The sequence below is a fragment of the Narcine bancroftii genome, chromosome 4, assembly GCF_036971445.1.
Source record: "Narcine bancroftii isolate sNarBan1 chromosome 4, sNarBan1.hap1, whole genome shotgun sequence".
NCBI lineage: Eukaryota > Metazoa > Chordata > Chondrichthyes > Torpediniformes > Narcinidae > Narcine > Narcine bancroftii.
This window is the reverse complement of record NC_091472.1, coordinates 122666371-122676098: the sequence shown is the minus strand read 5'-3', so window position 1 is coordinate 122676098 and position 9728 is coordinate 122666371. Positions and strand designations below refer to the sequence as shown.

General features: G+C 50.6%; 1 long non-coding RNA gene across 3 annotated transcripts in view; it reads left to right on the top strand.

Moving 5' to 3' along the window:
- Nucleotides 1-9728, top strand: part of LOC138761081 (uncharacterized) — a 104956-nt gene that overhangs the window by 1202 nt on the left and 94026 nt on the right. For 2 of the 3 annotated variants that reach the window (XR_011356102.1, XR_011356103.1), the window contains exon 2: nucleotides 7674-7866. The exons of the other annotated variant lie outside the window; for it this stretch is intronic. This is a non-coding gene — a long non-coding RNA (uncharacterized lncRNA). The remainder of the gene's footprint in view (nucleotides 1-7673; nucleotides 7867-9728) is intronic. 3 annotated transcript variants of the gene reach the window in all.

Sequence of the window (9728 nt, the reverse complement as noted above, 5' to 3'; positions counted from 1 at the left end):
GCAGCAGGATAAAACATAACACCCAGAGCAGGTGAGAGATCAGTTTGAATGGAGTTTTAGGGTTTAAAGTTAAAAAGATTCCCCTTCGTTTTCTCGGAATGTTGGAAATCCTGGGAGCTAAAATTTTAGGCAATACCCTCCCTGCCTTGTGACTCACATCAACCACTCGAGACAGAGTGCAAGGTCAAACGCTACTTTTAATAGACTTAATAGATACACCTGGGTCTCGTCTCTGTGCAAGCCCAGGTCAGAATGGAGGAGCCGAGCTCTGGTTGGCTTTATATACAAGGTCGTCAGGTGGTGGCCCCTGGTGACCTAGTGGTGTGACTTTGACTTTGGCTTGGCTTCGCGGACGAAGATTTATGGAGGGGGTAAAAGTCCACGTCAGCTGCAGGCTCGTTTGTGGCTGACAAGTCCGATGCGGGACAGGCAGACACGGTTGCAGCGGCTGCAGGGGAAAATTGGTGGGTTGGGGTTGGGTGTTGGGTTTTTCCTCCTTTGCCTTTTGTCAGTGAGGTGGGCTCTGCGGTCTTCTTCAAAGGAGGTTGCTGCCCGCCAAACTGTGAGGCGCCAAGATGCACGGTTTGAGGCGATATCAGCCCACTGGCGGTGGTCAATGTGGCAGGCACCAAGAGATTTCTTTAGGCAGTCCTTGTACCTTTTCTTTGGTGCACCTCTGTCACGGTGGCCAGTGGAGAGCTCGCCATATAACACGATCTTGGGAAGGCGATGGTCCTCCATTCTGGAGACGTGACCCATCCAGCGCAGCTGGATCTTCAGCATTGTGGACTCGATGCTGTCGACCTCTGCCATCTCGAGTACTTCGACGTTAGGGATGAAAGCGCTCCAATGGATGTTGAGGATGGAGCGGAGACAACGCTGGTGGAAGCGTTCTAGGAGCCGTAGGTGATGCCGGTAGAGGACCCATGATTCGGAGCCGAACAGGAGTGTGGGTATGACAACGGCTCTGTATACGCTTATCTTTGTGAGGTTTTTCAGTTGGTTGTTTTTCCAGACTCTTTTGTGTAATAGCATATCATCACACTACCATCCAGCGGTGACAGCGATTCATGGGCTTACTGCAATTTAGTGTGCTCTATTTAGATAGAGTACATAACATGGCCTCTTCTGCAGTGGAAACCCACATGCAGATTGGGAGATTATGGAAAGATCCTGAGTTTCCTGTCTCCTCCCACTTTAACTCTGGGAATAAGAGCCTTGGTCAGTGTGGAAGATTCAGGCTAAAGGGCATCTTTCCACACTGTTCTATCTATCCTTTCCACTTTAACCTTTTCTGACTGTGGCCTCTGGCACTGCCACAACCACGCTTAATGCGGCTTTGAGCCAGAGCACCTCATTTTCCACATGTGCATATTGCAGCCTGCAAGACTCAATATCAAATTGTGGTGACACAGGTAGACAGGGTGTTGGAGATGTTTGGCAAGAACAATTTTATTGGCACAAATGAGGATTACAGCCATACAAGGTGTTGGTAAGACCAGATTTCTAGTATTGTGTGCTGTTCTGGTTACCCGATTATAGGACGGATGTCATTAAGCTGAAAGGGATGCAAAAAAGGTCCACAAAGGTGTAGTCATGACTGCATTATAAGGAGAAGCTGGATAGCTTGGGCTTTTCGTTCTGGAGTACAGTCGGCTGAGGGAGTGGGACACGTGTAACCTTATAGATGTTTATAAAATTATTAGGGATCCTTTGGCTTGGCTTCGCGGACGAAGATTTATGGAGGGGTAATGTCCATGTCAGCTGCAGGCTCGTTTGTGGCTGACAAGTCCGATGCGGGACAGGCAGACACGGTTGCAAGGGAAAATTGGTGGGTTGGGGTTGGGTGTTGGGCTTTTCCTCCTTTGTCTTTTGTCAGTGAGGTGGGCTCTGCGGTCTTCTTCAAAGGAGGTTGCTGCCCGCCGAACTGTGAGGCGCCAAGATGCACGGTTTGAGGCGAGATCAGCCCACTGGCGGTGGTCAATGTGGCAGGCACTAAGAGATTTCTTTAGGCAGTCCTTGTACCTCTTCTTTGGTGCACCTCTGTCTCGGTGGCCAGTGGAGAGCTCGCCATATAACACGATCTTGGGAAGGCAATGGTCCTCCATCTGGAGACGTGACCTACCCAGCGCAGTTGGATCTTCAGCAGCGTGGATTCGATGCTGTCGGCCTCTGCCATCTCGAGTACTTTGATGTTGGTGATGAAGTCGCTCCAATGAATGTTGAGGATGGAACGGAGACAATGCTGATGGAAGCGTTCTAGGAGCCGTAGGTGATGCCGGTAGAGGACCCATGATTCGGAGACGAACAGGAGTGTGGGTATGACAACGGCTCTTTATACGCTAATCTTTGTGAGGTTTTTCAGTTGGTTGTTTTTCCAGACTCTTTCGTGTAGTCTTCCAAAGGCGCTATTTGCCTTGGCGAGTCTGTTGCCTATCTCGTTGTTGATCCTTGCATCTGATGAAATGGTGCAGCCGAGATAGGTAAACTGGTTGACCGTTTTGAGTTTTGTGTGCCCGATGGAGATATGAGGGGGCTGGCTGATGGAGGACCTCAGTTTTCTTCAGGCTGACTTCCAGGCCAAACATTTTGGCAGTTTCCGCAAAACAGGACGTCAAGCGCTGAAGAGCTGGCTCAGAATGGGCAACTAAAGCGACATCGTCTGCAAAGAGTAGTTCACGGAAAAGTTGCTCTTGTGTCTTGGAGTGAGCTTGCAGGCGCCTCAGATTGAAGAGACTGCCATCCGTGCGGTACCGGATGTAAACAGCGTCTTCATTGTTGAGTTCTTTCATGGCTTGGTTCAGCATCATGCTGAAGAAGTTTGAAAAGAGGGTTGGTGCGAGAATGCAGCCTTGCTTCACGCCATTGTTAATGGAGAAGGGTTCAGAGAGCTCATTGCTGTATCTGACCCGACCTTGTTGATTTTCGTGCAGTTGGATAACCATGTTGAGGAACTTTGGGGGGCATCTGAGGTGCTCTAGTATTTGCCAAAGCCCTTTCCTGCTCATGGTGTCAAAGGCTTTGGTGAGGTCAACAAAGGTGATGAAGAGTCCTTTGTTTTGTTCTCTGCACTTTTCTTGGAGCTGTCTGAGGGCAAAGACCATGTCAGTAGTTCCTCTGTTTGCGTGAAAGCTGCACTGTGATTCTGGGAGAGAAAAAAATGTATGAGAGGTATAGATAGGGTAAATAGTCATAGTCTCTTTTTCCAGGGTAATCTAAGATTTAAGTGAGAGGGTAAAGATTTAAAAAGGATCTGCTACACAACAGGTGATGGGTAAATGGAATGAAGCTGCCAATGGTAAAGGTGGGTCCAATTGCAACATATAAAATAGATTTATAGAGGTGCATGGGTAGACAGCTTGGTCAGCATGGACAAGATGAAGCACTTATTTCTGAGCTGTACAATCTTCCTGTCTCAGAATTTGCTATCGTCATTTTGGTTCAGTTTTTCCATTTTCCATTAGACTAGTCTGATCTGCTGGGCACTTCACTCTGAAGTAAGCTTAGACTTATTGCAGATAAGATATTGTATTTGTTTGTGGGTTGTACAAACATTGAGTTTAATTGTTTAACAATTTGGTTTAAACATTAAGTTTAATAATCCAGCAGCTCAGTTCAAAGTAGTTATCCACAGTCGAAAACTCGCGTCGACCTGCCAACTCAGAGAGAGGAAAAGCCAACGGCCAGCCTTGCGCTACCAGTCCGCGTCTCCCAATCCGTTACATGTTGGGCATCCACTCCCGCAAGAGCCCAAACCTCTGAATGAGGGTGAAAGATCTAAGTGGCGTGATCTCCACATGACCCACCCCTCCCACTCCAGAACCAGAGTATTGAAGGTAGTTAGGTTGTCGAGTTGAGGATGGGTTTGGTTGTGATGGTGAATGCTCTCTGCGGTGGGTTTGTGCCACCTCCATTGGTTGGTCAATGTCCAAGTGTGCCAGCTTGAGATGGTCCACAGAGGCAGTCTTGGGTTTGCCACTCAGGTCAATGATGAAAACCGTAGCATCGTTTTGTAGCATTTTGAAGGTCCCCTTGTATGGCTTTTGCAAAGTGGGAATCTCAGCAAAGGAAAACATACTGACGATCCTGGAGGTCAGGTGGGACGTACATGGTTGTGAGAATGTGTCGAGACATTGGGACTAGAGAAAGTGGGCCCACCTTCTCACAGAGGCGCATCAGCATGGTCGTGGATGGTTCTTGATGTCCATGTGCTGCTGGGATGAAATCCCCTGACCGCAAGTGTGGTGCCTCACACCAGCTTGGCTGAGGAAGTTGCCAGGTCCCCCTTGTGGCAGTGCGTATGCCTAGCATGACCCGTGGCAATTCGTCCAATCGGTCTGGGCTATTGACCCATGGCTTGAGGGATGCCTTCATGTGCCAGTGAAAGCATTCCACTATGCCGTTTGCTTGCAGTGGTAGGCCTTTATGCGGTGCAGTTTAGTGCCAAGCAGCCGGGGCAGTGCTGACCATAGCCCAGAGGTGAACTGCACACCTCTGTCGGAGATGTCTGCCAGCAAGCCAAAGCTAGCTATCCATTGGGAGGTGAGGGCACACACACAGGTCACAGTGGAGTTGTCCGAGAGTGGGATGGCCTCTGGCTATCTCGTGTATCTGTTCACAATGGTGAAAAGGTGGGTGACAATTCTGGATGGGGGCAGCGGTCTCATGATGTGGATGTGGTTGAAATGTCGTGTGTTGGGGAAAAGTTCTGTAGCAGTGCCTTGATGTGTCGCTGAATCTTGGAGGTTTGACAGGGCATGCACGCTCTGGCCCAATTGCCAACCTGTTTGCGCAACCCATGCCACATAACCTTGGCTGCAGTAAGTTTTTTTGTTGCCCAAATGGAAGGGTGAGCTAGGCCATGAATCATGTTAAAGATCCAGTGTTGCCAGGCAGCGGGGATGATGGGTCTTGGCTGTCCTGTAGACACATCGTAGAGGAGTGTGGTGTCAGCAGGCACAAATCTTACATCCTCTAACTTTAGGTTAAAGATGGCAGTGCGGTAGGCAAGCATCTCTTCATCCTCTCGCTGGGCGGCTGCCACAGCTGTGTAGTCGATGCCTGGGGCCAGAACATGGATGGCATTGATGGCCATACGGGTTAATGTATCTGCAACCTGGTTGCCTGCGATGTGCTGGATGGGAGTCGTGTATACTGAGATGTAGGTCTGCTGGCGCTGCTGTCGGAGTGACCAAGAATCAGACTCTTTGGCAAAGGCAAACGTGAGTGGATTGTGGTCCGTGAAAGCGTGAAATCCCTGCACTTGAGAACGTAGTGGAAATGCCGGATAGCGAGGTAAAGAGCAAGGAGCTCCCAGTCGAAAGCACCGTATTTCTGCTTGGGGACTCTCAGGTGACAACTCAGAAAGGCAAGGGGCTGCCAGTTACCAGTGATCAGTTGGTCCAGCACTCCACCCATGGCTGAGCCAAATGCATCGACCATGAGAGTGGTCAGGGCATTGGCTCATCGATGTACCAGCATTGTTGCCTTTGCCAGTGGTTCCTTGGCATTGTCGAACATGGTTGTGACCGCGTCAACCCAAATGAGCTCTTTTGGCTTGTTGGCAGGACCTTGAAAACCAGTTGCATTATCCTGGCACAAATCGGTGATAAACATTGACCATGCCAACAAACTCTTGGAGTCCCTTCACAGTAGAGCGTTTGGGAAACTTGTGAATGGTCTCGACCTTGTATGGGAGAGAGACTGCTCCGTGCTGATTGATGTGGTGGCTGAGGAAGTTGATGGAAGTGAGGCTAAACTGACACTCGGCAAGGTTGATCGCCAGGCTATGCTCATCGAGCCTCTAGCAGAGCTGTCAGAGGCGTGCACAGTGTTCCTGGAGAGAGTAGCTGGCGATGAGGATGTCGTTAAGGTAGATGAACATGAAGTTGAACCCATGGTGTACTGTGTCCATAAGACTTTGGAAAGCTTGGGCAGCATTCTGAAGCTGAAAGGCATGCGCAGGAACTCAGAGCCCGAATTGGGTGATGGTAGCCGTCTTGGAGATGTTGTCTGGGTGAATTGGAATCTGATGGTAGCCGCAGATTTGGTCGATTTTGGAAAATACTTTGGCATCACCCAGGTTTGCTGTGAAGTCCTGGATGTGTGGGATAGGGTAGTGGTCAGCTATGTGACCTCATTAAGCTGACGCTAGACCCCACAGGAAGCATGTGAAGCGGGGATGCCCATGGGCTGCTTGAGTGGTGAACTATGCCCATTTCCTCCATCCTATGGTACTGATTTTTGGCCAGTTGAAGCTTGTCAGGAGAAGCCTGTGCGTGGTTGCATGTAGTGGCAGAAATATGGTGTTGCACCCCATGCTTGGGACTGGCTGTTGTGAACTAGGGAGTTATGATGTCTGGAAAGTCAGCTAGGATCCTGCAATACTCATTGTTGGAGAAGTTCACCAAACTGAGGTGGAGTGCAGTCAATTCAGCATGGTGCAAGGCAATCGATTTGAATGACTTAGAATTGCCGAGACGTTGTCCTTTCAAATCTACCTGTAGGTAGTGCGCCCAGAAGAAATTGGCACCCAGCAGCGGTTGATGATAAAGGTCCACTTGAAATGGCAGGAGTTGAAGTTGAGCGGGATCGTGTGGACCCCATATGTCTTGATGCTGCTGCTGTCAGCGGTGATCAAGGGAGCCACTACCAACAGCCGGCTGAGGCATTTCCCAGATGTGTGCAGGGTGCTCAGTATCAGCGGGCCGTGGAGCCCCATCTTTGGTAGAAGTAGTCGTGCCACATGTCCTTACTGGCACTGTTCGAGGCTGACATTGCTGATTCCCTTTCTGTAGAGGCTGGGGCTGTCAGTATATCCTGGTGAGGCACATCCGCCACCTGGTTGATGGCTGCATCCCCCTGCTGTTTGGCTTGCCATGGTATGTCAGCACGGACTGCCAGCTGTTGGGGGTCAGTGAAATCGTCATTGGAGAGGAGCAGGCGGATGTCCTCAGGCATTTGCTCAAGGAAAACCTGTTCGAAGAGGAGGGAGGTCCTGAGTCCACCCATAGGACAAGCATTTCGTGCATGAGCGTGGATAGTTTGTGATCGCCTAGGCCATCCATGTGCAACAGTTTTGCTGCCCTGTCGCAATGTGAGAGACCGAATGAATGCTTGAGGATCATTTTGAACCCTTCATACTTGTTTTTAGCTGGTGGTTGGGGAATTCACTCGATGATGCTCCCAGTAGTTTCCTGGTCCAGAGCACTGATAACTGTCGGCAGTTAAGTGGCGTATGTGGAATTGGGCTTCGGCTTGTTCAAACCATACTTGCAGTTGTGATGTCCTTAAGTTGGGCAGTTTGAGTGAAACTGCATTCTGTAGTCCTGAATTGTCTCCTTCCAGCATGTTGCATTCCAGAAGAGACCCTTTTGGATCATCGGGGTCACCCCTGTAGTTGTTTGTAGGTTTGTACAAACACTGAGTTTAATTGTTTAACTATTTGGTTAAAACATCAAGTTTAATAATTCATCAATTTAGTTCACACAATTTGTTATTCACAATTGAAAACATGAGTCGACCTGCCAACTCAGAGAGAGGAAAAACAACCGCCCAGCCTTGTGCTACCAGTCCGCATCTCCTGACCTATCACGCGCTGGGCGCCCAAGAGCCCAAAGCCTCTGAATGACGGTTCGAGAACTAAGTGGCACGATATATTTTAAAACCTGCAGATGCTGGAAATCTGACAAAATCAGGAAATGCTGGAACCAATCAAAAGGCCAGGCTCCATCCATGAGAAAAGAATCAATGAATCGGTCGACTCCAGAGTCCCTTAATGAAACACAAAGTTCTGCAGACATTGTAAAAACGGACTGAAATGCTGGAGGAACTCAGCCAGTCTTGCAGCGTCCATAGGAGATAAAGGTACATTGCTGATGTTTTGGGTCTGATCCCTTCTTCAAAGTATAAGCAAAAAACAGGAAAGGTCAGAATAGAGACAGTGCAGGGCTGGGAGAGGAGCCCACACCAACAAAAGGTGTTAATTGGATATGTAAGATGGGAGGTGAGAATTGATTTTAGCCGCTTTCAGGTGCATTCTCTGCCAAGAATGCGCCTGCAGAAGTGGATTCAGCACTGAAAGCACAGCACTGGCCACCTGAAAGGGACAGCTTCACGGGAGGTGCCTCGGAACACACTCCGGCTCCCATCCCTTCGGGCTGTCAGGGTTGGGGCGGCGGGCTGTCCCCACACTGATCCCACTGCCCCGCTCTGAGTCAGTCCCCACACTGATCCTACTGCTCTGCTCTTTCCTCATAGTCCCGTGTCGGTCCCCACACTGATCCCACTGCCCCATGCTCTCCCCACAGCCCCGTGGGGCGGCCGGCGTGGGTTGTCAGCGCTGGGGCGGTCGGCGTGGGCAGAGCAGTGGATCAGTGTGGGGACCGACACGGGGCTGTGAGTTGAGAGTGGGGAAGTGGGATCAGTGTGGGGACAGCCCGCGCCGGCTGCCCCTGCCCTGACGTCCCGTGCCGGGGAGGCAGCGGGAAGGGGTGTTGTCAGGGACTAGCCAGTTGGTTGTCATCCACTTAGCAGCCGCTTTCAGGTGGCTGCATTCAGGTGCTGGGGGGTCCTCAGTGGTCTGGCGATTATCCCTCCCGGAGGAGAATTACAAAGTGCCCCTCGCAGGCACCTCCTGCTCTTTCAGGTGGCCTCCCAACATCCGCATAGGGGTCTAATATGTGGCTTTACATCGGGGGATTTTGGCTACCTGAAAGTGCCTTTTGATTCTGTGAAAGGAGAGAAAAGGAAAAGGGAGAGAAACAGGTCTGGGGAAATGTGACAGGGAAGAAGTGGAAGTTGGGGGGGGGGGTGGGGTGTTAAATGAAAAGCAGAGAAGACGTCGTTAATGCCATCCTGTTGGAGGGTGCCCAGATGGACATGAATGTTGTTCCTCCAATTTGCGGGGAAAATCATTGTGGCAGTGCATGAAACCATGGACAGACATGTCAGCAAGAGAATAGGATGAGGAATTGAAATGGGTGGCCACTGGGAGATCTTCCTTATTGTGGAGGGCAGAGGCGAGGTGCTCAATAAAATGATCTCCCAGTCTGCGCCAAGTCTCTTCGATGTAGGGGAGCCCACATGGGAGCACCAGATGTAGTAGATGGCACCTGCAGATTCACAAGTGAAATGTTGCTTCACTTGAAAGGAATGCTTGGGGCTCTGAATCATGGTGAGGAGGAGTGTGGGCACAAGTGGAGCTTGGGGGTCATGGGGATAGGTACCAAGGGGGCGATTGGTAAAGAGAGGAGTGGACAAGGAAGTCATGGAGGGAGTGGTTCTTGTGGATGGCGAAGAGAGGAGAATATGTGTCTAGTAGTGGGTCATGTCAAACTCTGGCCAAATTTGGCCCGCGATATAATTATATTTGGCCCGCAAGATCATATCAAAAATGTATTAGAGGTGGCCCGCTGGCTGCTGCGCCAGTATAGCGCATGCACAGTAACCGCTGTATCCCAGGGTGTGAGAGAGAGAGAGAAAAATCCTGGTCCTTGAAAAGTAGTGGTGGGTGGTTTTATAAACACACTGTCGTGTCCCCCCGCCCACTCCCCACCGGAGCGTGGCCTGGCCGGTGTCAGGGGAAGCCGAGGCCGCTTCCCAGCGCCCGGAACCCCAGTGGCACAGCGTTTCTTGGAGCTGCAGATGGAGTTGGGATGCCGGAGGGAAGATTGGGGCTCCCCGCCGGGCGATTGGGGGCGCCGGCCACCCTGCACCTTCCCACCGGA